This window comes from Oreochromis aureus, linkage group 11 (genome assembly GCF_013358895.1).
Source record: "Oreochromis aureus strain Israel breed Guangdong linkage group 11, ZZ_aureus, whole genome shotgun sequence".
Taxonomy (NCBI): Eukaryota; Metazoa; Chordata; class Actinopteri; order Cichliformes; family Cichlidae; genus Oreochromis; species Oreochromis aureus.
In genome coordinates this window covers 8,665,789-8,693,606 of record NC_052952.1, presented here as the reverse complement: position 1 = coordinate 8,693,606, position 27,818 = coordinate 8,665,789, and the positions used below count along the sequence as shown (strand labels likewise).

Genomic DNA, 27,818 nt, shown 5'->3' with positions numbered 1-27,818 from the left:
AGTGCATTTTAATGATGCACATTGACAGGGAACTCATGCATTGCCTGATAGGAAGAATGCAAGTCAATGTCTAAACAGAAGGCCCGTCGCAGCTCTCAGAAGCTGACACTGTATCCAGTTTACCCTTTACACAACTTTGTATTGAAGTCAATCAAGTGCTTTTGCTTGAAAAACCAGTGTTCCAGAGGCTATTAAAATTTTACAAGGAACACTGCATGTCAACCTCAACAGATGGTATCATGAAGAACTGATAACAAAATGACATAAAACTGAAATAAACTTCTGCTGAAGGGCATAAGTAGAAAGATGAAAAACTGCAATATTTTCTTTCCCGGTAGTGAAAAGAAAAAAAAAACATGTTTACAGAGATTAATAATCTCCAAATGTTTTTGCAATTATTTACACAATAGCATTGGAAATTTGGCATTGACAAATATCTGTGGTGTGCTCTTTGGCATTTTATATACGACATGCAGGATTTAAAAAAACAAAAAAACAACAACAACAACAACAAAAACGAGGTGTACAAAATATGTACCAGATCAAGATTAAAACATCTGCTAATGTCAGAGTTAGGGAAGATAAATTATCTGACAATGTGTTTGACAACTAGAACCGTCTAGAAGGAGAGGGCTCTACTGAAGTTACAGTTCCTGATAGTGGTGTAAAAAAACCCTCTTCATCATCAAAATAACTTATTCTTAGAGAATTTCATCATGGCAAGCAAGCACTGTAAAACCAAAGAGAACGTGATAGCACTCCTTGCATATCAGAGTTCTGCCTCATAAACGTCTTTCATTGTTTGTTTACAGTAGGGGTAGGAATTTAATTTCATTAATTGCAATTAATTAATTTGAAAAAATAACGCATTAAAAAAAATAACGCATTTAATCGCACTTTGCATTCCAAACAAAGGGGAATTTTTGTCAATGCTCGATTTCCTTGTGTACTGATTACACTAATGCACACATCAGAGCTACAAAGAATCAGACGAAACTGTGTTGCTAGGACTGATAGGAGGCAAATTTCATTTCAAAGGACTACCTGATGAAAGCCTTGATAAAAGCGTGGTTTTGTGCAAACTGTGCAAAAAGGAGTTTGCATACCTCCAAAGCACTTCAACGTTACTAATCTAAACGCGAAACATGATGCAGGGAGCACAGAAACTGTGGGAGCTGTTAGCGCTAGCAGGCCGAGGACCAACAAAAGGTGTCGGCAGCCCAAACTTGGTGAAATGACTGGCTTCAGGACCAAAATCAGTAAGTCAGCGGTGGAATTCAACGTTAGATATGGTTTCTCGTCTACTAAAGAATCAAGAGGCTGGTTTTGCTACTTTAGGCAAAAGCACATGCAAGTGATTTTTCCATCAGAGCTGATAGAACTCCAAAAGTTGGCGACTGTCCTTGAGTCATGCAGGTAAATAAAACTATTTTTTAAACTTATTGTTACTGTTTCTTTAAAAAGCCCTATAGTTGACAGTTATTATGTAGATTAATAATTACTTTCTTGAACTGTCTACTACAGGTTTGTGACTGAGCTTCTTGAAGGTGAGACATATGTCTCATGTTCAGTGGTTTTACCTGCTTTCTGCCACCTGCATCACACCATGGAGGTCTCCAATGATGACTCAAACTACATGGTGAAATTTAAGACTCTCTTCACAAAGGACCTATCTCAATGTGTAGCTACACTCAACCATCAGTGGCTCAAGATAGCTACTGTGCTTGTCCCACACTTTATGGATTTAAAGTGTCTCGCAAGGGGAGAGCGAGTAGAGGTTTGGACCAGCCTCAAGGCTCTGCTGCAGGAACAGTGTAAAGATGCCACCACAAAGGACCCAGCAAAAACAAAGAGCCTCCTCCTCTCTTCATTGTCTTCAGACTGTCATTCAGATGAGGAAACCCTGTGTAACAGGGCCCTGAGTTTGTACAGAGCAGAAACAACCATCAGTGACAAAGAATGCCGGCTGCAGTGGTGGTCCAGTTGAGCAGAGACCCACCCACAGCTGTCTGTCCTGGCCCACAAGTATTTGGTCAGTCCTGCCGCTTCTGTTCCATGTGAGAGATTGATCTCACTTGCAGGTCACATAGTAACAAAAAAGAGAGCTGCCTTGAGCTCTGAAATTGTGAGCAGGTTAGTTTGTCTAATTACTGGCCGAAAGACGGACAGTAAATAAGCATGGAGGTATTGTGAGTCCAGTGGTTTTGTTATTTTTTTGCAATAAAATGTTCGATGATCACACTGTTTTAGCCTAATATACAAAATAATGTTGGCTAAGGTTACTCAGAGTTTAAAGGTGAAGCTGGTCAAATAACCTTTTATGTTTCTGCCTTATTTTTTGTAAGGAGAAAAACTTGCACTTGCACTGCACTTTATGTTGAAATTTTTATTATTATTATTTAAAGACAATACCATTTTGAAATTGTACTTAAAGTACTTAAAATAGCACTTTATATTTTAAGTCTGCCCAATTTTGGCCAGAGATGTTATTTGTGTTTCTCTGTTTTGAATTGAAATTTTCCTCCAGAAATTAAAAGAGCTTGAGTTTACAATATTCATGTCCATGTCTATTATTTGATTCTGTCTCCCACTAAAACCCTTTTGAATTAAAAAACATTTGAGCTTTGGGGCAAATTTTCTTGTGCGATTAAATGCAATTAATCAAGATTAATTAATTACAAAGCCTCTAATTAATTAGATTTTTTTTTTTTTTATCGAGTCCCACCTCTAGTTTACGGTCATTCTTCCAAACTGCTCCCATTTTTTGGCCACAGCCAGCTATCTTCTCTGTAAGCAGGTTAAGACTACTTGCCTCTGATTTCACTGGAATCTGTAGGTTATGTTGATTTTATGGGCATGTCCATGTCTCATTAACTCTGGCTTGAGCATGTAGAGCTGGTTGTTTGTGCACATGCACTGTCGATAAACCTCTGGTCTCTGATGGGAAACTGATCAGAGAATAACATTTGCATTCCTGAACAGAAAAAAAAATGTTTTAACAGTTGAACATTATGCTTGATTAACTTCTGACTTCTCAGAGAAATCCACTCTGCTGGCTCAAATTTGGGTGTAAAAATGTGAATTCCATTTGTTTGCCTAGTAAATAAAAATATAATTTAGTTTCAACAAGCTAAGTTCTGATTAAATTATTTTTCAACCTTCACCCTGTTCCCTCTTTCTTTTTCTTAATTTCTCTTGTTGTCTGTCATTCTTCCTCCACACATCCATACACATTCAACATCCACCAGTACCTCAAATTCCCCCTGGTGGCAGTGAAAGGTCTAACTGAAAAGCTTCAAGGAAGACACAGAGAAATGCAAAGTGAGCAGAGAGAGAAAGATATTCTTAACAGAAAAATCTGGCAACAGATTACATTGTTTCTTGCTCTTTGCCATGTTTCCTATTTTCACTTTCCTTACTCCCTTCCTCTTCCTCCCCACTGCTCGGTCTGTATGCCTTGCTTTTTAGTCTGCTGTGCTTCAGGCAGATCACACTTCATCTCATTGAAGTGTGACTAATGTTAGGACACACAATACACAACCACAAACTCTTTGATCATAATTCTGTTTAACAGTAAAACTGTACACAGCAAATAAAGAATGAAAAAGGAAAGGAAAGCAGGAAACAGAAAGAAAAATGAAGATACTATTGCTTGCCAGTCATACCCCATCAAGCTAAACAGTCACTCAAAAGTCAAGAAACTAGAAGATATGTACAATACACAGCAAAGATTTTGTATTTATTTGTTTCATTTGTTTAAATTATGTTAGTTGCAAACACAGATTACTCATTTTAAGCATTTTTGGTTCATTTACATGTGCTGTCAGCTTAAATAATATGCTTGAAAGATCAAGATTCAAGATTCAAAATCTTTTATTTGTCACATGCATAGTTATACAAGTACAACACGCAGTGAAATGTGTCCTGATACGCTCCTTGACTGTGCAAAAAGAGAGAAAACACTATATACAGTAAGTAAATATATAGAAAGAGGACATTATGTTCAGGAGGTGAGTGAATTATATACATTAAGTAAATTAAATAAAATTAAACAATCTAGAAATTTACAGTTCGAAATTTGAGAATGGACATTGTGTGAGTGGGGTGTTAAAGTGACTTGTGCTGCAGTGAAGCCAGAAGGATCAGGTGTAATATGAGAATGTGATAACAATGAGTCCTGTCTCAGTCAGTTATGGTTGATGGAGGAGGGGGGGGGGGGATTCCTCATGCTTTCAAGTAGTAAAAAATTGTAGTTTTAGTATACTGTATAAATATATAACTGCATAAAAGTATTAATGCCAGTAGTTTGTCAAACTTGTATCTACAGTGTCATTGACATAGAAGAGGAAGAACAGGTGTAACAGCTCTGTGTTAGGCCCCGGGGCAGATATTTCTCTTTTTATCTATTAATTTGTTTGTTTGTTTTTTGTTTTTGTGTCCTTACCACTACATTGTACTGGAGCAAACAAGCATCTCACATTCTCTCACTCTTGCTCTCTCTCACGCACTCACGCACACACAGACACACACACGCCACAGTTAACTGTGTTCTTCACTTCCTGTCTCTCATGTCTAATTCTAACTTTTTTCTCACTGGCTTGATTGAGATTGAGTTACAGTCGAAAAATAATAGCATTTAATGATAATTAATAATATAAATAGCATTGTTTCAGCTTTTGATTAGCATCATAGACAACAACCATAGTCAGAGGTCAGGGAGAAGGACAAATGGATACACTGTCTTCTTCAACTAGGATACCATAAGTCCAAAACATTACATTACAACTGTAATGAAGCCCACTGACCACATTTCCTCACCAACTGACAACACTGCTCAGATCCAAAGTTCTAGCAATATACTCAACTTGCTGTTTTCTCTCCTTCCTCTTTTGAACACTGCCGTTTTGCTTTGCCTACTAAACATATAATTCAGTTGTGCCAACTCATGTCTCATTAAGAGACTTCCACTTGCCCTACCATGATTTTGTGTGTGTGTGTGTGTGTGTGTGTGTGTGTGTGTGTTTTGGAGGGGTGTAGCCAGAGTACGCACTGGACAGATTGTCAATCTGACATAACACTAACAACCATTTACACTCACATCTATGTATAATTTAGAACCACTATTTAACCCAACTCCATTAATTACATGTCTTTGGACAGAGGGAAGCCAGAGTATCCAGAGAGAACCCACGTAAACATGGGGCAAACAAACACTCCACAAAGAAAGGCTCCAGCCAGATGGTGGAGTTGCACTCAGGACCTTCTTGCTATGAGGCAACAGTGCTAACCACCACACAAAAGTGTTGCCCTTTATATATGATTATTTGATCTTTTACTTTTGCATTTTCAATGAAATTTAACTAAATAAATAAAAAGTTATTGCACTTCTGCTGCTTGAGTTAAGAGGGTAAGTAAAAGCCAGGTGCTGCTGATCAAATACAGGCCAGACAAGTTTTGAACACAATCTTCCCAGGATAGGATATCACATAAAATTTACCCTAAGGATAGATGGCATAATACTCAGAGAAATCACAAAAAACAAAACAAAACAAACCCCAAGAGCTATATGTATAACTGTAAATGCCTCAGTTACTATGTTAAAGGTTAAAATTCATGATCGCACAATTGGAAAAACACTAAAGAAAAACACAAGTGGCATGGTTTGAATTACTGCCAGGAGAAAGCCTTGTCTCTCAAAAAAAAAAAGATGGCAGCATTGTTTAGGTTTCTAAAGTTGCATCTGAACAAAATGCACACTTCTGGAACATTGGCACTCATTTACTAATGTGAATGGAGACATTCTTACCCAGCTCAAAAAAAAGTGTGTAGAAACTGTTTGTAAATGAGTAAATGTAATGTAAATGTGAAAAAGAAAAGAATGAAGGTGCTGTAATGGTCCACACCGTAACCCAACTGAAATGCTTTTGCTCAGCCATCTCTAAGCAGCATATCAGACACATTGCATTCATGCAAATTAATTACATGCTGCATGGTCACATGTTTGTGAATGTTGGAGGTATTTCCCCTCTTTGTTGTGATCAGTGTTCGGGTCACTACTCACAAAAAAGTGAATTAAAAAAAGTTATTACACATATTACACAGAACACTTTTCTGAAAAGTAATGCAATACGTTAATTATAACCAGGAGAAAGACATTTGTTATACATCTTGTTACATTACTTTCATGTTACTCTGTAAAATGATCTGCCCCACACACCAACATAAATCCCTATCCTAAGGATGACATACGTGATCTTTTTCTTAGTATTTAGGTATGAACACAAAGGTGACAGCACAAATCAAAGATCAAAGTCAACACAAAGACACTTTAAAGCGATTATCATGGTGATTCTACCATAGAAACATGAGCAGGTAGAAATGGAGGCTGCAGCCTGACTGCTCATCAGTTTGTTACCTGTTGAAGTTCAGTAGCAGCTTGCTTCACCACATTTTATGCTGGTCTGGGGTCAGGATTTACTCAGCATTAACATCACTCTGGGTTCTTGGCTATCTTATTGTTAGCATGCTGTCTGTGCAGGTGCTTGCGAAGAGCCGAAGTTGTGTTAATGGTATAATGCCAATGTTTCTGTCCTGGAGCAGTCTCCACTTTACCATCGCACTCTCGTCCTTTTGTGGATGCTGTAAGCAGCGCCACATTTTTCCTCCTGCGAGACAAAAGTTTAAATCAGCTGATCGTAGCGAGAGTGCATGAACCGATAAGTGGGATGATAGGTAGGCAGACTAACAATTCCAAGGAATTGGACTACTGGGAACCGGTTCTCTACAAGAACCTCTCGATTCCCATGAATATCCTTGATGGATAATGAGGAAGTGTGCTGGACCACAAGCTTGTTAGAAAGAAAACACTACAAAAAATCAGTTTACCTTGCTTATTAGAAACACGCTTAGTATTATTAATAATCTTACTGACTTACCTGATTCATGCTCAGCGTCTTCCCAGGTTGCATTTCAGCAGATGTTTCTGTGATCACAAACAGCAAGGTGAGAGAGGGGAGGAAAAAATAATCACATCACTTCAATATTGTTTAAATATCAATAATAAATACATTAATAATAATTTAGTGAGGGCACATTCCAACTAATAAAGACAGGGCACAGATAGCTCTCCTGCTGTGGGGTGATATGACTGTATGCTGAAAGGAAGCATCTTCTGTCTTCTGTCTGTCTTTGTCTTTCTGTGTGGAGTTTCCATGTTCTCTCCCCGGTTTGTGTGGGTTCTCTCCAAGTACTCCAGCTTCTTCCTACATTCCAAAGACATGCAGTTGGTGGGGATACGTTAACTGCTAACTCTAAATTGCACATAGGTGTGAATGGTTGCCTCTCTTTCTGACACCTGTACATTTTTACAAATGTGGAGTAGCTTCTGAGAAAACAGAAGTAGTGAAATCACCATCAAAAGTCATCCTTAACAGATCTTACAGAAAGCTGAGTTCAGTGTAATAACATCACCAGTCCAAGTGAATCACATGAATAGAACCTGTGGAGAGAAGTGAAGTTGGATTTAAGCTCTCAAAAAGCAACCATAGACTCCAGCAAGCCAAAGTGAGAGCTATTAGCCATGAATGGACGAAACTTGGAACGGTCAGTGTTCATGATTTAGTAAAAAAAAGAGATTTGGAAAACAGGGAATGGGAGAAATTTGAAGCAAAAACTGTAGCTGACCAAAAAGAACAAGACAGAAAATATTCTGAAAACTAACACAGCATTTCATAAAACATCATAAGGTAAACACGATAGTGAAAATAGTAACAACTGTGATATTATAATACATGAAATTTAAAAAAATCTAATAGGTAAAAATTTATTGGAAAGTGTTAAAAACACTTGGAGAAAAAAGTTTAGTAGAAATTGTATAAAAGGGTTTTAAACAAAGGAAAAGTGCTACCAAGAAGAGGCAATATGAATATGGTACCTACTTTGTTTATGTCCAGTTCTGCTTACAGTATTTAACATTTTAACATTAAAAATTAGCCAGTCTGTTGTGTGCTGTGTGGCTTACCATATACTTGGCTTTTTTATACCAATTCTAATAGGTTAGTTTACTAAAATATCTAATCACTGGACATATTTATAGCCTCTAAGGATTATAAAAGCTCATTTAAAACCATGCAATGTCTAGGTTATATGGCCTGGGGCATATGCTACTTATTGGAGCACAAATTAGTCACACAGTGAGGCAAATTAAATCCGAAATGACCATGCAAATGTAAATTAGGGCTGCATTTAGACATACATGTAAACACAGAAGAACGCAGACACAAATTTAGAGAGAGTGCTTCATATTGCTTGGGGATGCTAGATATGAATTCCTAAGAGGTAGCCTACTGTAAAATTATCATGTTAAGCTAATGATGTAGGGGACAATATTAAAAAATAATTATTTGTCTGGTCTCATCATGTGTGCTTATGACAAGTACTATCATGTACATAAAACAAAGATTAAATAGTATATAATATGTAACATATATAAAATATGATTTAATATGACATATGAATTAAACTGCTTTCTTAAATAAACGCTCAAAATATAGCTCACATAATGAAATGGCCACAGACGTTTGTGGGGATGATAGCAAGACTGCTAATGAATGGTTTTGCTTTTGTGGTTTACGTTAAAATAAAAGGGGCCTGCTTATAATAGTATGGCGGTCCAGTGGGTATAGCAGACAAAAGTGTACATATGTATATGTGAAGCTTTATAACTTACTTAATAATAAAATGTAGCACATACATAACAAAAACTGATACAAGTTTCAGCATATTAGAATATTTTAGAAAACTGTCAGTGAGTGTGAGAAAAAGAAAGTCATGTGATTCTAATGCAAGCCTACAAACAGGATCTATTGTTATGAATATTTATCATGTTCTTCCAGCATAGTGTACTGTACTGAGCTGTACTAAGCTACTGTAAAGAGTGATAAATGTATACTACTTCCACCATTAAGTGATTAATTATTAACTCTCCTTCAATTCAAATGTCATAATGCTTGGATAGCATGGCTTTTTAAATATTATTTAGTAAGATTTTCTAAAAATGAGACAGAACACAGAGAGACCAGACAGCCACTGAGACACAACTGGGTAGACCAGAGGTAAACAAACAGAGACTCAGAGACCACATATAAGAGACAGACAAAATAATGAAACTAGAATTCAAGAAATTTAAATAACAAACTCAGAGGCACTAGAACATAATATATTCAGGAACAAGAACTTACATTATCTTATAACTTTCCAAGAAACAGGTGGGTATAAAACTCAAAATACTAAGTCAAAGACTCAGGACCATGGCACTCCTAACTCCAGTCACAAAAAAAAGTGAAAATAAATACATTAAAAAATTACTTTTAATTAACTAATTATTTTATGCATATTCTTTGCATATTTTCTGTCTCTGAAAATGTCATATTATGTATGTATTATGTCAAATGTAGTATCTGAGTATGCAAAAGTGTGAGTTCTTTCGATCTCTACAAACAACTGCATTTTTCTTCTGGCACATGTGGTCGAAGTTTACTCTTTTTGTCTAGGTGCAAATTTGTCGAGTCACATTACAGCACGTTTTGCTTGTGAACAGCAACAGTTTTAAGAACTACTTGGAATGAAAAAAAAAAAACAGGAGTCTGAAAAAGGTAAGTGCTCCAGTGAGTATCTTTCTACAGGAATGAACAGGAAGCTCTGCTGCAGAGTAAATGGGGGGTTAGTGATGGTCAGGGGTAAGTATACAGTAGTAAAAGTTGGCTGATAATTGAGGAGTGGAGTCTGAGCTCTTCTTGGATATTTCTCTCAGCAGGCAGGAAGTGAAGGGGTTACTGGCGGGCCAGAGGAATCCCAGGTGGTTGCAATACATCAACAGCCACCATGCACAGCCACTTTCAAGTGTTGCAAAAGTAATGGCAAAAGACTCCAGAACCACAGACAGTGTCAGGAGTATCTTAGCTGGACTAAGGAAAAAAAGAACTAAACTGTGGCTTAATGGTCCAAAGTCCTCGTTTCAAATGAAAGTAAATTTGATTTCATTTGAAAATCAAGATCCTAGAGTCTAGAGAGACACAGATGTAAGTGTTGAAATGCCAGTGTAAAGTTTGTGCAGTCTGTTAGGATTTATTGTGCCATGTCATCTGCTGGTGTTGGTGGTGGTTGGTTCACTCTGTTTCATCAAATCCAAAGTCAACACAGCTGTCTACCAGGAGATCAGGTCACGATTCCATCTGTTGAAAAGCTTTATGGCGATGCCGGTTTCCTTTTTGATTAAACCTACCACCTGCAAACAGTGCCAAAACTACTTCCAAATGGTTTGCTTACCAAGTTATTGTCATGTGAATTTTATTGTAATGTGCTTAATTGATCAGCTGACTGAACCCTACAGACAATTTATAGGGTACTGACAAGAGTAAGATGTGAAATACTCAGCCCAAAAGTACAGATGAGCTGAAGACTGTTATCAAAGCAACCTGGCTTTTAGCAACACCACAAGCTGAATGCCTCTGCATCACACTGCACTGATCCAGTAATTCATGGTAAAAGAAACCCAATCAAGTACTGTAGAATAAAAAGCATACTCAGAAGTATAGTAAATCCTTTTTTTGATTGCCGTTTGGAAATATTCTAATTACATAAGATGCTTGATTTCTGATTTTCGTGAGCTATAAGCCATAATCATAAAAATATAAACAAAAGAATATCGGAGATGATGCCTTTTTGAATTAAATCATGAAAAAACAACTTTTCACAATATTCTATTTTCTTTTGAGCTCCACCAGTATATTGTAGGGTCTTTTTCACATCATCTTTTTAATTGCCTCCCCAGTGTTCTTTAAATGTAACTTCCCCCTTCCTGTCCCATCTTGCTCTTACTCTTACTGTTCACTGATCTATCCTCACATTCTTTTTCTTTCTCTGTGTCATTCGTTCAGTGCCAGGTCCTGGTGGTTGGTGGTTCCCTCTCTCCAGATGGCCCACTCTGATCATTTATTGATGACAGGAGAACAGAGGAAGGCATTCCCAGCTGCTGCCGCCTGGCACCCCATTCATTGTGCAAGTGCACATGCACACACACACGCACACACAAAGGCTCAAATATTTGAACAATGACTCGGATCCATACATGCATGCAGTTATTGGATTTAAACCCTATCGCACACAGATGTTTTTTTTTTCTCTCCTTTGCCTTCATTTTGCAGTGTCACACATTTTTGCATTGCTGCCATCTGATGTGAGGCACGATTCTGTGCTGTACTTTTGCACAGTTTCCCTCTCCTCTCTCTTCCTGCCTGCAGGTCTCCTCCTTTCACCTCCTGCTGTGGTGTTACTGACTCTGTCACACAGGAACAGACAGAAGGAGAGGCAGAGGGGGGTGGGGGGGGTGGGGGGGTCAATGTGCTAGCTTGTGTACAGTGAGTAAAACTGCAGTTTGCTAATGTTACAAGTTAATGTGCTGCATCTTATGAGAATCTTAAAGTTTATGTTGAAGAAGAAAGAAATGTCATTTTGACCTTTTTCTAAGGAAATAAGGAAATTGACCGCCCACAATGCACCTGGCTTCTGCAATTTATATAAAACACTTCTTTGTTTTTCCCTATCACCTGTGAAAAACTTGTGGAAACTCTTATACAAATTTATATACCAAGTTTTAGCCTTTGTTTTTGTGAAAATGTAATTAAAACTTTGATTATGTTTATCTTGAATAATTATGCAAACTTCTGAGGTGAAAAATAATCATATCCTGAATCATGTCTGAGTAGCAGTGTAAGTGTAAGTATTACACCTGAAGTTAAACACATATCTTTGCAAACATTACATTTCTCTTGAAAGGTAGTTGCTGTTGTAGTATTTAGTATTTACAGTGTTTGGGTTTTTTGTTTTTTTTTTTTGTTTAGAAAGATGAGTACCATCTCCCTCTGCTCACACACATTCTTTTTTCTACATCTACATACAAAGCATTTTTTTAAATCAGTTTTAAAGTACACTCAAACACTATTTGACTCACAGGTTGGAGGAGCCAGAGATCAAAACACTTACTTTCCAATTAGTAGATCACTTTCCTTATTTCCTAAGCCACAACCTCAAAAGGTGGACAAGTAGTCCAGAACCACTTTGGCAGTTATTTTTTATTTTTTTGTTTTGTTTTTTGTGGGAATGTAGTCTGTACATGAGAACTTTGTTTTATGTTTCTTTACAGATTATGTTTCATCTTCTTACCTCTATCCACTTTCTGTTGCAGTCTCTTTTGTTCATCTTAACCTTTCCCAGGTTGTGTTGGTCCAAAAGTTTTCAGGCAAAACTGAAATACAAAGTCAGAGCACTATGAAGACAGTCAAATTCTCTACGGCAGTTTTCAAAGCATGGTTATTTCAGTTTCAAGTTGTGTGAAGGACACATGGCATGCATGTTTGCTTCTTCTGTCCAGGGCCAGAGAGATTTCTCTGCAGTCCTCCCATATAGCTCGGTAACAAAACTTGAAGAAATGATATCCTTGAAAGAAGTACAGAGTAAATATACGGCATTATATATACAGCAGTATGTCCAGGTTTCATAAACACATGTGTCCTTCCGGTGACTGTGTCATGAATAGCCTGAACTGAACATGCTGCAACTTTGAAGTTACACAAGGGAGACTTGCGTGATATACAGCTGGCTTCAGCTGGGTACCCCAAGAGATGCATGAAAACACAAGCGCACACACACACACACACACATACACCCACACACACTCTCACACACACACAGACACACACACACACACACACATACATACAGACCCATGTATTTCATCTCACATATGCACACTCACAACAGTCACTTTTCTACCCCAGAGGTGCTATTTGGAGGTAACACGCATTGTTAGACTAGAAAAGTCATCCTATATCACGAGTCCAGAAGGATAGTGAAGGAGGAAAATGATGTGATTTTTTTTTTGTTAGACACATAAAATAATACATTTCTTTAGTGCAATATATGAATATTAACTGTATATTCTGGATGCAATTTCACTTTTCAAAGCAACTGGATTTTTAAATGTTTTTCGGATTATGAATGTAATATTAAAATCAATTATCATGTTAATCAATCATGTCTTCTTAGTAGCTTTCCCCCACAAATGATTTATGTATCCATTTATATAATCTACTGATGTAAAGAATAAAATGGTATATACTAGCACATGGTCAGAAATGTGCTGTGGAGGCTCATTCATTAAGAGCATGCTTGGAGTCCTCTAGGTGGCACCGTTATCATGTTGGAAGTTAAAAGGCTGTGATTAAGACAGCAATACTTCCAGCAGCAGTAATTCTGACATGATAAAAACATAGCTGTGCAGATAGAAATTGTGTTTAACTTAAAGAAAGGGATCTTTTAGGCGTGCTTTTTTAAACCTTTAAACCATTAAGAAAAATTAGAGTTAGATATCACCTCAACAAGGAACCATGCAAAATGTAACAACTATTTTAATATCTTTAAAGACAATCTATATTAGCTACTTGTAAGTGTTTTAGGCATTCTTGTCTGGTGGAATGACAGTCCACCTCAGCGGGGTCAATTACTTGACAGCATGCGATTTGTACTGAGAGTTGCTATGTTCAATAATTTGATTGGTGTTGCACTTATGTTTAGCTTTCTGAACTTTTGAATTGGTACACTCCTGCAAGATCACTGAGGTCTGCAGATCAAATGCTCCTAGCTGTCCCAAGGTCCAGATTAAAGCACAGAGGAGACCGGGCCTTTGCTGTGACTGCTCCTAAATTGTGGAACAAACTGCCCCTTCACATCAGGACCTCCCCAACATTAGACACTTTCAAAACCCATCCGAAAACCCACTTTTATTCCTTGGCTTTTAAATCAGAATGAGTTTGTACTACTTTTATGTATCTTATTTCTTACTCAAATCGTCTCATTTTATACTTCTTTTTCTTAAATTGTATCATGTTTTCCTCTGTTTTCTTCTCTTTTGATTATCTTAAATGTACAGCACCTTGCTCAACAGTTGTTGTCTTAAATGTGCTATATAAATAAATTTGACTTTGAATTTATGTTTATCCCAGTGGCTGTGCCGAGTCAGACCCCATGCTGTCAGTATGCCAGACAGTCTACCAAAAAAGACATTCTTAAATAGCAGAAAACTTTAAAGCAAAACTTTAAAAATTTTAAAAAGTTATATTTTATATACAAACTTTTTAATCACAATCATTTTTAACTTGACTGAGTATAACTCAATGCCATGCATCTGTTGCAGATTACAGTAACATTTAACTTGTCATTTCATTGCATATCAAAGCTACCTGTAAATACTCTATTAAAAGTAAAATATAGCTGTGACGATTTGGTGCAATTCTTGCCATAGATAACAGATTCTGGTCTCAGGAAACATCTGCATGTCTGTGAAAACGGTCTGTGACAAAGGCTAGAGTTAGAGGTGGAGGACAGGATGACAAGAACACATTTGGTGCGTGTCTGTGTGAGTGCGTGCCGATGTGAGTGTGTGTGTTGACCTGCATGTGTGCATATTTAGCAACTGTGAAAAGGTTGACTGCTGTAAGAACCCTGCTGTGGTTTAATCCCTCTACAGGTCAGTAGGGTTCATGCGCAGGGACATGTGGTTTGTGTGTATAGTAGACATATATGCGCATGGTTTTCACCTAAAAACAGGTATTTCCATCTACTCATCTAAACGCTTCAAGGTTGGTCAGAGTTGAGCAGCACAGAGGCCTCACTGTATGTTAAAAGCAAAAGCTACATTCCTGTCTGTCCCATTGGACCTTTAATTGCTCACAGCAGCACATGGATACTAAAATACCCTGAAAAGTACCACTGTCTCAGAGTGTGAGAAAGTATGCTAAGGATATGACTTCAAGTCGTCCATATGAGCATGTAGTTTGCAGTTTTTCATATTGAAGTTTTCATTGAAAACTCAAAACTCTTCATTCTTTTTCAGCTCCAAACTTACAGGCAAATGAACTGATATATTCTATGTCAAGTACTGTTGTTCAGGATTCAGATCTCTCGTGGACTTTCACAGTTTCAGTGAATGGAACATCATCATCTATAAAACATTTTTTTACATAAATTCTACAATATCTATTATAGTTTTGTAACTATACATCTTAAGAATTTTGATGAAGGTTGAATTTTATATTACAGTATAACAAAACCTTTTTCTGTCTAAGTTCATGCAAGATCAAACACAAAACAGCAAAGACTTAAAGCAAGCAAGAAAGAGAGATGTGGGTAAGAGAGCCTGGATACAGACATTCAAAATGAGCTGTACCACTGAAGCACTAGCACATTTCCTACTATGTGCTTGCCTGTATAATAAGGTTGATATAAATCAAATCTTTGTTTGTTTTATATGAATGATAGCAGTGTCAGTTTCTGGATGCTGAATTGTACTTAAATTACATTTAGGTTTATTTGTTTAATAAAAACCTCTAAGAAGTAATAATGTCACTTGTCAAACACGGGGTACTTTGTGTTTGTGCTTAAAGAGAAAGTTTGTGTTTTCCTTTTTACTGCAGGATGTAAAAACTTTTAGTTATTTAGTTTATTTTAATTATACAATATTTATGATGTAATGTTGCTATCTACACTGAGCTAGTATCTTTGGAATCATGAAGTGCATTTGTTGTTAACACGGTGAAATCTAGCTTGCCTAGTAGATTAGATTGAACTCAGAAAATAGGTCTTCATCTTATATGAAATGATCACCAATAGAGTAATTGATTTACATTGGTGATAGAACATTCATTTAAGGTCCCAGGTACTCCTGAAGCTTAATCCAAAGAACAAGCACAGGACCAAAAACATTTGTTGCTATAACATCCTGGTCGCATTGTTCATGCATTTACTGGAATGAAGGCTGAGGATAATCTGCTCTGCTGCTGTAGGCCAGGCCTACATCTTGCAACAAAATGTTTTAGTAGGGTGCTGATCATTTCTAAGCCCTTCCATCCTAGCTGAAAGTTACAGACTTCGAGCTCAATCATAAACAGTGCTTGAGTTTATAAAACAGACGACTGATTAAGATTCTTTTGCAAGTGTTTCAGATGTATTGTTCATGACAAGACATCTAAGATTAGGTGAGATGAGATGTTTTTAAGGAGCTTGGAAAGAAAAGCGTCTAGACTTCTTTAAGTTGTTTGAAGACGTTTCACGTCTCATCCAAGAAGCTTCTTCAGTTCTAGGGTCAAATGGTGGAGAGTCCCAGATTTAAGCCCTGTGGGAGTGACCCCCCCAAGAGGCACAATGGAAACTCCCACAGGGCTTAAATCTGGGACTCTCCACCATTTGACCCTAGAACTGAAGAAGCTTCTTGGATGAGAGGTGAAACGTCTTCAAACAACTTAAAGAAGTCTAGACGCTTTTCTTTCCAAGCTCTTTAGGCTACGATGACCTGGATGACTGAGAACCTTCACAGACATGAGGTGTTTTTGAATTTTTTCAATCAAAAAGGGGTAAAAAGCAAATCTTCTAAGCAAAATTTAAAGTTCTGCTAAACATGTGTCATGAAAAGTTTGGATACTCTTTAAAGCAGTTCAGAGAAAAAAAGTTTAAACTATTTGCACTCAGCTGTGAGTATTTACATTCAATAAAACAGCAGAGGACTAATGACTGTGTAAGGGTAGCAAATAGGAGAAAACTGTGTCTTTAACTTATTTGGCTAAACAACTTTTTTTTTCTTTATGGAAGAGCGTGTTTTCCCTGGAAACAGTTTTTAATTTCACATGCATGCAATAAAACAACAGGTATTACAGAAATATTCTAGCTATTAAAATCTTATGTTCAAGTATTTTATTAGGGCTTACACTGAAATCCCAGATTACTTAGTGTGGTATTAAAAATATAAAAAAAATATCAAATTTACATAGCATACTGTTAGCTGTGGTCCAAGTAGCTAAAAGGATTTTATGAGACTCATCTGTGAGTATTTACCATAAACAAAGCCGCAGGTCTAATGAGAATGAGGGCTGCACACATGCTGGATTTCAGGTATGGGAGGTATTTAGACTATTTTCTGTATTAGTAATATCATGCAGCTTCCCGGGTGACATTATAAGAGAAAGGTGTTTAAAGAACAACCAATTAAGGTGCAGATGTCACACAGCGCACAAGTTTTGAAACTTGTCTTTCCTATATTATTAAACTTCACGTATCCAACCAATTGCACTGTATAAAAAAGGGTAAAAATTTGATTAGAATGATATTTTAAGGAAAAGATTACATCTTGTGCAAAGCTATATAAGCTCATTATATTTCGGCAATCTTGTGAAATCACTTTCACCCACCAAGGCTCACTGACTTTAAACACTGAGGCAGAAAATCTGACATCAGTGCCTGCCAGAGCATGTCATGATGTCATGCTTTGAGTTAATGTTACAACTTCAAAGTTAATGTTTCATAATCTCAATAGAAAATCACCAGAAACACAGTTTTTCTTTATTTTATGGCAGATTTATTTCATCTTGCTGTCTCTTCAGCCACATCTCTTCAAGGAAGCCACTGTTTCAGAGGTTGAGAGCACGCAGCCCTTGTAGTTTGTCAAGTGAAGCATGACCTTAAAGTTTTGATCTTTTTATCCACTGATTGACCTTAAATTATGTTACATTGAAAAAAAATACTGTAGCGACATGTTTCTGCAATCAAGAGTGAGGTTTAATGGTGTTTTAAACAAGCTTATCAAATTAAAAATGAAGGGGTCCTTTCTAAAAACAAATTTTCTTACTTTCTCAACATTTGCATACATTTACATGATTTTCTAACGTTTTCGAAACAGGGTTGTACGTTTTTATCAGAAACATTTTACTTCTCTTTCCACTAATTGCAGTGATGTTTTTAAAAAAATACATAGAGAAATACCTTCAATTGAATTCCCAGAATTAAAGAATGTGTTGTTTGTCTTTCACAGGTAAAGAGCCATTGTGATGCAATCTCTCTGTAGCACAGTGAAGTAGGGGTTACTAAGGAGGTGTTACTACTGCTAGGGGAGTAGGAAAGTCTGGGGCTCTCCAGAAAAACATCTGATGACACCGTGTTTGTTAAACAAACAGCAGTGCTCAGTTAGAAAATGTGTGTAACAAATGTAAATCAATGTTTCAAATGTACTTTATTAGAAGAGACTGTGATGGTTTTAAGTAGGTTTAAAAGTTGAAATGTGTCCACTCTGGGAAAAAAACAAACAATAACTCGTTTTGCTTTTTTCAGCAGTGAAAGTTATAATTCAGACTGACTTCCTCCAAAATACAATATTACAGTCATTTGACTATCAAACAAATCCAACAATATACATTTACCTGCTATACAGTCTTCAGTCAGCAGGGGGAGCTATTCCACATAAGATGCAACACAACCGGTTAACAGTGATTTTGAGTTCAAAGTCTGGGCTCTCTTGCAAGACAGGTGGCTATGATGTCAGCTTACATGTTGCATTCCACTCTTATTTATTGCAGAGCTTTCCATACACTTGTTTACAGTTGGAGTTTAGAATAGCACAGAGGGCTTAGTGCGAGGCTTAGAGAGACACATCTGCAGCAGTGTACACACAACCCGGTGGAGCCAGTAGGTTTTGGAGAGCAGAGCTTGAGTGACAACTGTGTGGCGCATTTGACCTGAGGGAATGAACCATGCTTGAGTCAAAAGAGAAGACAGAAGCTGTTATGACAAAAAAGAACATGTGGGGCATCCACCTTTAGTTACTGTTTGTGGCTAAATAGAAAAGTAAAGATAGAAAAATAAAACCACATGCCCATGATTTCCATCTAATAAAAGCCAGGCACTTAGATATTCAGCATTGCAACTGGATCTAAAAACAGTACATCTACAGTAAACAATTATAGTGAGATCCACTGCTGATGTGTTGCTTGTGTTTTAATACACAATCTACAGTATCATAACGTTCTACAAAAAAATAATAACAGCAAAACATTTTCGTTTAACCTTTCTTAAATATCATAGCTTTACTGTCAAATATATTGTGATTTAATTGCGATTTAATTATCTTCACAAACTCTGTTAGAGTTTGGACTCATCCCAAATCTTTTCCTCTGACAAAGTCATATATGTGTATGCGTGTGTATGTAAGTGTGTGTGTGTACATGTTTAGATGTCCATGTGAGGACAGACAACTGGCATGCCACCATACTTGTGGGTACCAACAGTCACTTATGGGGACAGAATGCCCATCTTCATGAGCTTGAAGGCCTTTTGGAGGCTCAATATGTAGTTTTAGTGTCAGGGTTACAATTAGGTTATGGTTAGGTTTAGGGTAAGGGTTAGGCACTCATTTTTGATGGTTAGGGTAAGGGTAAGTGGATAGGGAGCACATTTTGTCAATTAGATGTCCTCACTACGATATGAAAACGAGAGCGTGTGTGTGTGTATGTACCTATTATAAATTACAACATGTGGGAATCAGCTCATTATCTCCAACATTTATGCACAATATTCCCTCTTCCCAGCCTGAAAAATCTTTGAGAAACAAACTCTTTGAAGGACATTGCCTTTAGGTACATCTGCCTTCAAAGCTGTGCCTCTCCTTTTCTCTCCCTCTGTCTGTCTCTAGCTCTTTAATGCTAAGCCTACACGTGTAGCAGAGGAACGAAACTTCAGTTTTTTACATTGCCATTATCCAAAACCCTGTACACACACACCACTGAGTGCATGTGTGAGTGTGTGTGTGAGCGTGTGTGTGTGCATATGTGTCTATACGTTTCTGTTTAGGCAGCATCATAGCTGAGTTTAAACCAAAATCCTACAAAGAAGTTTGAAATCTGGCTTGGCTGTTGAGCTGTGGTGGGTGCTATCACACACACATACAGAGTTGTGGTGGGAACGCTATCAAAGAGAGCTATGCCTGCAAGGCACAGCAGCCTCAAGCCCAAAATTGATTTACAGAATAAAAGAGAAAGAGAAGTATAGGAGGGAAAAAAGCAACACATTAGATTTAGGATGCAGCAAACAGAGACTCAGAGAGATACTGAGAGAGTGTGGTAGATTTGGGATAAATACAAGTATGGCTGGCTAAACAGAAAGCTTGTTAAAATAATATGGCCCTTGTTAAATCACACTTTTCCTTCTTGAGGGTTTTAAGGATTTAAGGATTAACAAGTCTTGCTGCTCTATCCTTCTCGATGCTTCACTTGTGTTAATTTCAACCTTGAATTCCAAAACTTAATTTCACAGCTGAGCTTTGCTCATCACAACATTATCAGCCCATATCTTTATTGATTTATGGTAAGTCAATTCAACAAAAGAATACAAATGAGAAATTACAGCTTAATGCAGGAGTTATAAAGTTACACGTGAAGGTGGTTTTCATTTAGACTACTAACAACAGTGATGTACCCTTGTACTTGAGTCTTGATGTTGAACAAAAACTTTAAACTTTAGTTTCCGGAGGAGAGAACAGACGTCTTGCTTGCATCGCTTTACAGTAAACTGTTCAACATGGAGTAAGAAGGCGTTGTTAGTCAGAGCTTACAGTACATAATTGCTTACCTCGTTCTGGATGCACAGTATTTTCCCATAACAACCACCTTCTATTTTACACCCAATCTAGAAGGAATGGTCTGGGCTGGGCTTCCTGTTATTAATGCCACTATACTTGACTATTATCTACACCATGTTTGTGTGTTTGTTTTTGTTTTAATTGGTTGATTTGCACCATTCTAATGCATTCTTTTTTTCCCCATCTACCGGGCACTCTGTTCAGTGGCAAAGGGAAACACAGTAGTAGAATAGAGGCCAAAAAAGAAAATAAAAACAGTTGACCAGAAACAGAATTACCTGCACCTGAAAAACAGACTGAAAACAAACCACTCCAAATATCTAGTCAGCCAATTACGTGGCAGCACCTCTGTGTACTTAGATATATTGGCAGGATTAAGATAAGCCAATCATCAGATGGGGAACAAAGATGATCTGACTTTGAACGTGGCATGGTTTTAGGTACTAGAGAGGCTGGTCTGAGTACTGGGATTTTCCCACACTGGGTGCCGCAGCAGCGGCCCACACTGGGTGCCATTCCTGCCAGCTAAGAACAGGAAAGAGGCTACAATTTCCACAGGATGAGCAAATTTGAATGATAGGAGACTGAAAAAATATTGCCTATTCTGATGAATCTCCATTTGCGGTAAATAACATGAACACATGGATCTATCCTGCCTTGTATCAAGAGTTCAGGCTGCTGGTTGTGTAATGGTACACTTTGGGCAGTTTAGTACCAACTTAGCATCATTTAACATCATAGCCTTCCTAAGTGCTGTTGCTAATCATATGACCACAGTGGTTATGACCACAGTGTACCCATCTTCTGATGGCTGTTTCCAGCAGGATAACACTTCATGTTGTGTCACAAAGTTCAAATCATCTCAAACTGGTTTTTTGAACATAACAATGAGCTCACTGTACTCAAATGACCTTAATAGTCATCAGATCTTAATTCAGTAGAACACCCTTGGGATGTGGGGGAACAGGAGATTCTTATGGATTTCCAGCTGATAAATCAGCAGCAACTGAGTTTTTGCAATCATGTCAGTGTGGACCAAACTCTCTGAGAAATGTTTCCAGCACCTTGTCGAATCTGTGCCATGAAGAAGTGAGACAGCTGTGAAAGCAAAAGGCGGTCCAACCCTGTACAAGCAAGGTAAGGTAAGGCTGAAACAATGCAGTGCCTGGTGAGTGTAGGTCAATATTCAATTAACACAATTCAGAGATATCACTGTTATATACAACAACTCAGCTCCAGACTACCAGTTATTAGACTCAGATGAAAAGAAACTCTCTTAAATCACTTGCATAAGTCAAGCACTACCTGACTTTGCCGTTTGTTTTCACCCTGGCTCATGCTTCAGAGAATCCAGCAGAAAATAAAAAATAGACAAATGAGATAGATTCACTTCTACTCTCTCACTTTCTCTTTCTGACACACAGACTTTCACATCACTGAGGGTCAAGTTAGAAAAAACAAGGATCAGAGCTCAAGGCCATCTTGGACTAGTAGTTACTATGTAGAATGTCTGTGTGTGTACACATGACACATTTCAAAACTTCGAGTAATTTTGAGGTGATCAATAACTATGTTTGACCATAACTATGTTCCAGAACTTGTGATGATGAGTGAGTGACACACACACACACACACACACACACACACACACACATATATATATGTGTGTGTGTGTGTGTGTGTATATATATATATATATATATATATATATATATATGTATATATATACCTGTATATACCTGTATATACTGCAGTCCAGAGAGAGGTGATTTATACCACAAAAAGAGCACCACCTCACCAGCAGTCTAAAATGTTCAAAGACACTCAGAGAAGGAAAAGCTGTGAAAAGGAAGTCAAGACCAATGCAAATCTCACATTAGGAGACAACCAGCACTGAGCTGACTTTTTGACAACTTATTGGCGTGAAGATAAGTAGTGCTATTTTGGAAGGCTTGCAACCTCTGAATGTCCTGTAAAACAGGAAATAATATGTGCATAGTAAGAAACACAGTATGATAACCATAACAGCAAAAGAACTAGCTATATCAGTTGTGTGCTTTCAGTTGTGTGCTTTAGTTTTTACTATACAGATGTAAGAAAATCTAGAATACCAAATGACCAATTTCTAAAATAATTTCGGATTTCATTATAAGGGTCTTTTTGATGCTTTTTAAACCTTTTGTTGCATATTCTGTGTAGTGCTCTTGAAAACACAATCTGGGTTTAAAGTACCACTGAAGCAACCTGATGTGGCAAGCTAATGACATCAAAATGCAGATTGGAAGCTTTGGCTTTGGTACAAAAACACCTCTCAGTGCAGTGACAACTGTACGCTGTATTTCACACACACGCACACACACACTCACTCACACACATACACACACAGGTGTAAGCCCACACAAGCAGACACACAAACTGAACTGTAAAAGCAACCACTCCTCTACTCACACAGTTTGCACAGTTAAATCAAACTGATTTGCTACCATTGTGAGAGGAAATTAGCATAACAAGGATGGGATCAAATGAGGTAGTTACAGCTTGAATCATAAATTGCAGACTGAGCGGACGTGTGGCTGCAAATGGATTGTAGTTCACATCAGTATTCATGAAAAGAGAAAAGTAAGCTTCAGAATGGTTTGGCTTGTTTTTTTGTTTTTTTACTTTATTCAGCCAGTTTTACATAAAAACCGTGAATCTTTTGTCTTGTTCTCTAAATGACCAATGACAATTTCTTGTTAGGTTTTATGACTCAGGGACCAAGCAAAATGTTACAAAACACTGTAAAATTAAATTTTTGGTGGTTTTTTTTAAATTATTATTTGTTTTATAATGGATAACGGATGGATGGATGGATGGATGGATGGATGTTTAATAGTATTGCCTCACTGAGAATATCATCATAAGAATTCATGAAAACATCATATCAAAATCACCCATATCCATGCAAATGCACAATAAGTGCATCTGAGATGAATGTTTAAAAGGATCCATTATGATCCATGGGGAATGATCAGCAGCGACAGGATCATTTTTCTTATGGTACAATCAGCAGTAAGTAAGCACTGAATGAAGTCAGCAACATCTATATCGTGATATCTATTCACCCTCCCCCCCCCCCCCCCCAAAAAAAAAACAAACAAAAAAAACCTTTTACACTCACACATGAATTACTTTAGGGGACATCTGTGGCTCAGGTGGTAGAGCAGGTCAGCTACCAGGCAGGTCAGGGGATCGATCTCCAGCTTCTGCTGTCCATGTGTCAAAATACCCTTGGGCAACATACTGAGCACTACTGTATCTGCTAAAGTGAATTTTGGACAAATGTTCTTAGGTGTGAATGAAACTTCTGCTTTAGGTGCTCAAATTGAGTAGAAAAGTGCTATATAAGTACCAGTCCATTTACCATATATTAGAATTCATGCATACTGTCTTATGAATATTATTCCCCTTTATAAACACTACTGTCTTTCAGCTGATGTCAATATAGCACTTAATCATAGCAAAGTAATTGCACATTATTTTGTATTAGTAAGATGCAGATGACTGCCAGAGTATTAATCCCTTTTTAGCATCACAAGTTTGATCACCTTCAAGCTCGAAAACAATTATTTATTTATTATCATAGTTTTAATTATTCATAGAAATACTATTTGGATTTAAAAACTGTTTCAACAATTAAAACTACTCACTTTATTGCTCTGTCTATTTCTCATTCAAGATTTTTACTGTCACACCTGCTGTGGTTCCTAATTTAGTCTATATCTTTTCTCATATTTCAAATTCCTCTTTTGCTTACTGTTTTTCTCTTCATTAGAGAGTGAATGATCAAAAAAGTTCCTAGATCAAAGCAAATTCTAATATTTGGTTGTATGCACCACTTTAAATAACAGTATGGAGGAAAATACTTTATAGAAACGTAATTAGTTGGCAACATCTACTCATCCATTTTCTTCTGCTTACCCAGTTCAGGCTAATGGGAAGGCTGGAGCCTGTCCCAGGTGTCACGGGGCAAGAGGTGGGGTACATCCTTGTTCGCCAATATATGTTGCAGCACTAAAACAGTGACAAATGGATACAACGCACCATTAATTTTTTTTAGCCAATGGGAGAATAGGACAGAAAGTACCAGGACCATTTGTAAGTGATTATTAAGAGGGAATCCTACAGCTTAACCTCAAGGTTGCCCACACACCATCTCTGTCTCCTCTTTCTTTTAAAAAGCATAACAGAGCTCTGAAGCAAACAGTCTTCTGCACTTCACTAAATGATCAGAATCAGAATTGAATAACTTTGATTGCACACACAGTTACAGTTTGGAAAAATCTACAAAACAACCCTGCTCAAACTCATCCATTAAAAGGAACAGATCAGTACAGCAACTTTTAACTGGTTGAAGTTTTGTGTTTTTGTGTATTATAGTGAATGAGGAGGAGATGCCAGCATGATGTGAAAGCACTCGTACTAAACCAGAAACAGAAAGTTATAACTCCTTCCTTACATTAATGGATTTTTAAGCATCTTTTTTCCCCCAGCAGCCAGAGAAAGCTATCCAGCTTAAAAGCAGCTGCTGTCCTATCCCCTCGAAGAGGTAAATAGCATGTCAGTAATGACTGATGGGAACTGAGTCATCAGCGACTGCTCATAGACAAAAATAAAGCTAAGCAAATATAGGACTTAGTCATCAAGTTGAGACAAATACACTCCAAAAAACTTGACGTTCCCAGTGTTGTGTCTGCTGGATATGTAAATAGCCACCTATTTTTAATATCAGTGATGCGTAATATTATGACTTGCTTTGTTGCCCTCAAGTGGCCAAAATTCCACTAAGAAAGAATTCAAAATACTCCCACAAAATGAGAAAGGCGAGAAAAGTGTTTTGCCAAAATAATAATGTATTGAAATCAGGGCCCTGATACGATAACATTACATTATTCACATAATCAGTGTTGGGTTGTGATTTGTTATCGCTCTTATTTACAGCTGATGACAGCATTCCCTTCCTTCTGACATGCAAACAATGTCTTAATAAAAGATAAGATGTCTATTAAAAATATAAAAAAAAGTGCCATGAACCTTGTGAAAGCAATTGTATCAAAGATCAACCCATGAGTCTCCTGCAACAACAACATAGCATTTAATCGTGAAGACTTGTTGTTCAGACTTCATACTGAATTCATTCAATATTAGGTTAGGACTGGTTCTTCAATTTATTAAGTGTTATGAGGCAAAGTGAAGTGGAACCGGTCTATTTTCTTTCTGTATCTGTTTGAAAGTGTTGCAAATAAGATGTAATTGATAATGCAGCATACTGACCTTTCTCAACAGACTGCACACTAAAACACATGCATTTACACACATCCAGACTCCAGTTGAAAAGGAAAAAGTTTATTTTAATAACTTGCATAGTAAATGATTCAGTATCAAAAGGTTAATACCATATTCCTATGTGACATTTTGCTTGCTAAATATTCACCATCCTGGATTTGGAGAGCCTAACTTTCCATATGAATATGAGGTTATTGAAAAATACGTTTCAAACTTGCAGTCATGACTGATATCACAAAGAATCCAGATATTAACTCATAAAAAAATAGAACCCAAAACAGAAACTATGGTCTTAATCAAAAAAGCCTTCTTTGCTTATTCTGCTCCATGGCTGATAGTGATGTCTCTTTGAATGTAATTAAACCTGAGCCTGTAAGGATCAAAAGTAAGCTTGTTATAATACATTCTGAGGGTAATGAAAAAAAATAAAGACAAAGAATAAAATCCACAGATTTTATTGCTTTGAAAATTATATTGAATCTAATAACTTAGAGCTGTGAGGCATCATTACGCCAAAAAACAAGTGAAGGACAGAACAAGAGAAAAGACAGAGATGAAAGGAGGAGTCCAGGAAGAGAAGAGAAGAGAAGAGAAGAGAAGAGAAGAGAAGAAGAGAAGAAGTAGCGAGTAACACGTGAAAGCAAAAATGTGAGATTAGTGGAGACAACTGAAAGGACACGCAAGTAAACTGAATCAATAATCCAGAAGGCATCCTCTGTCTTTGTATTTCACTCCAACTTAGAAATTTCAGTGAAACCAGTTAATTGCACCAAGCCAAAGAGCCCAAACTGAGGATGATTAATGAGCTGCAACAAACCACTATGTGTTTATTAATGCTGAACTGATCATTTAGGACAAAGAAATTGTCTTTTGAGGCAGGTTCTGTTTGAAGGACAGAGTGTCTTAGTGGCAAAGCTAAACATATGAGCTTGTGAGATTTTAATTAAGAGCATTAATTTACTTATGACATTAATAAACTGTACTTTGTCAAATTTAACACATTTCGTTTCCATAAATTTACTGTATTTCAGTTACCGTTATTATTTGCCTTTTATCTCATAAAATGTATTCAATAACTTCACATTAATGAGAATTTTTTTTAAACTTGCAGTCATGTGGATTTAGACCACCCACTTGTTTGCTATGAGCAGTGAAAACTCAATGCAATTATTCAACCTACTAGTTCATGACCTCCATTTCTAGAGCCACCATGCTTTAAGTCTGGGTTCATGCAGTTCATTCAAATGATAATCCTCACTTCAAATAAACAAGCCTAGACTTCCTGCAGACAGCACTTGAAAACATTCCATCATCAGTCTTTTGCTCCTCCTCATCGTCACCTTCGCTTTCATAGCTATATGAATGCATTAGGACATCCGTGTGCACAAATTCCCTGCTACCCAGAAACTTAAATTAACACACGCACAGATGCAACTGACTGAAAATCTCCATACGCTTGCTGCACAGCATTAGATCTGAGAACGCGCACTGACGCACACTTAACAAACATCCCCATCGCTGAGCATGAACACATATTCTGACACATGCACGGTTCTCTTTTGAAACCACATGCATTTCTTTGGAACAACAAAAAGAAGAGAGTGAGAAGTTGGGGCAACCTCTTCAGCAGCTCTGAGTCTTTACAGTGAGTCACGGTCAAGTCGGCTGGAGAGAGATGGAATATCCTCCCGAGCATGGATTGTGGTAATTGCCTCTGTGTCTGTGTATGGGATAGAAAGAAAGAAAAAGAAAAATTATGTGTGTGTGTGTGTGTGTGTGCGTGTATGTTGCCAGCACCACCTCCAGGCTGAACTGATGGGCTCATTATTTTTGCTCCCAGAACCCCCTCCAGTTTCTGGAAACAGCAACAGAGCAGAGGGGTCCCTGTGTGTGTGTGCGTGCATGTGTCTATGTGTGTGTGTGTGTGTGTGTGTGTGTGTGTGTGTGTGTGTGTGTGTGTGTGTGTGTGTGTGTGTGT

The 27,818-nt window shown here is 37.4% G+C and overlaps 1 pseudogene; it reads right to left on the bottom strand.

Annotated features, from left to right (window-relative positions):
• LOC116329604 overlaps positions 1–27,818 on the bottom strand; it is a 194,908-nt pseudogene that overhangs the window by 48,164 nt on the left and 118,926 nt on the right.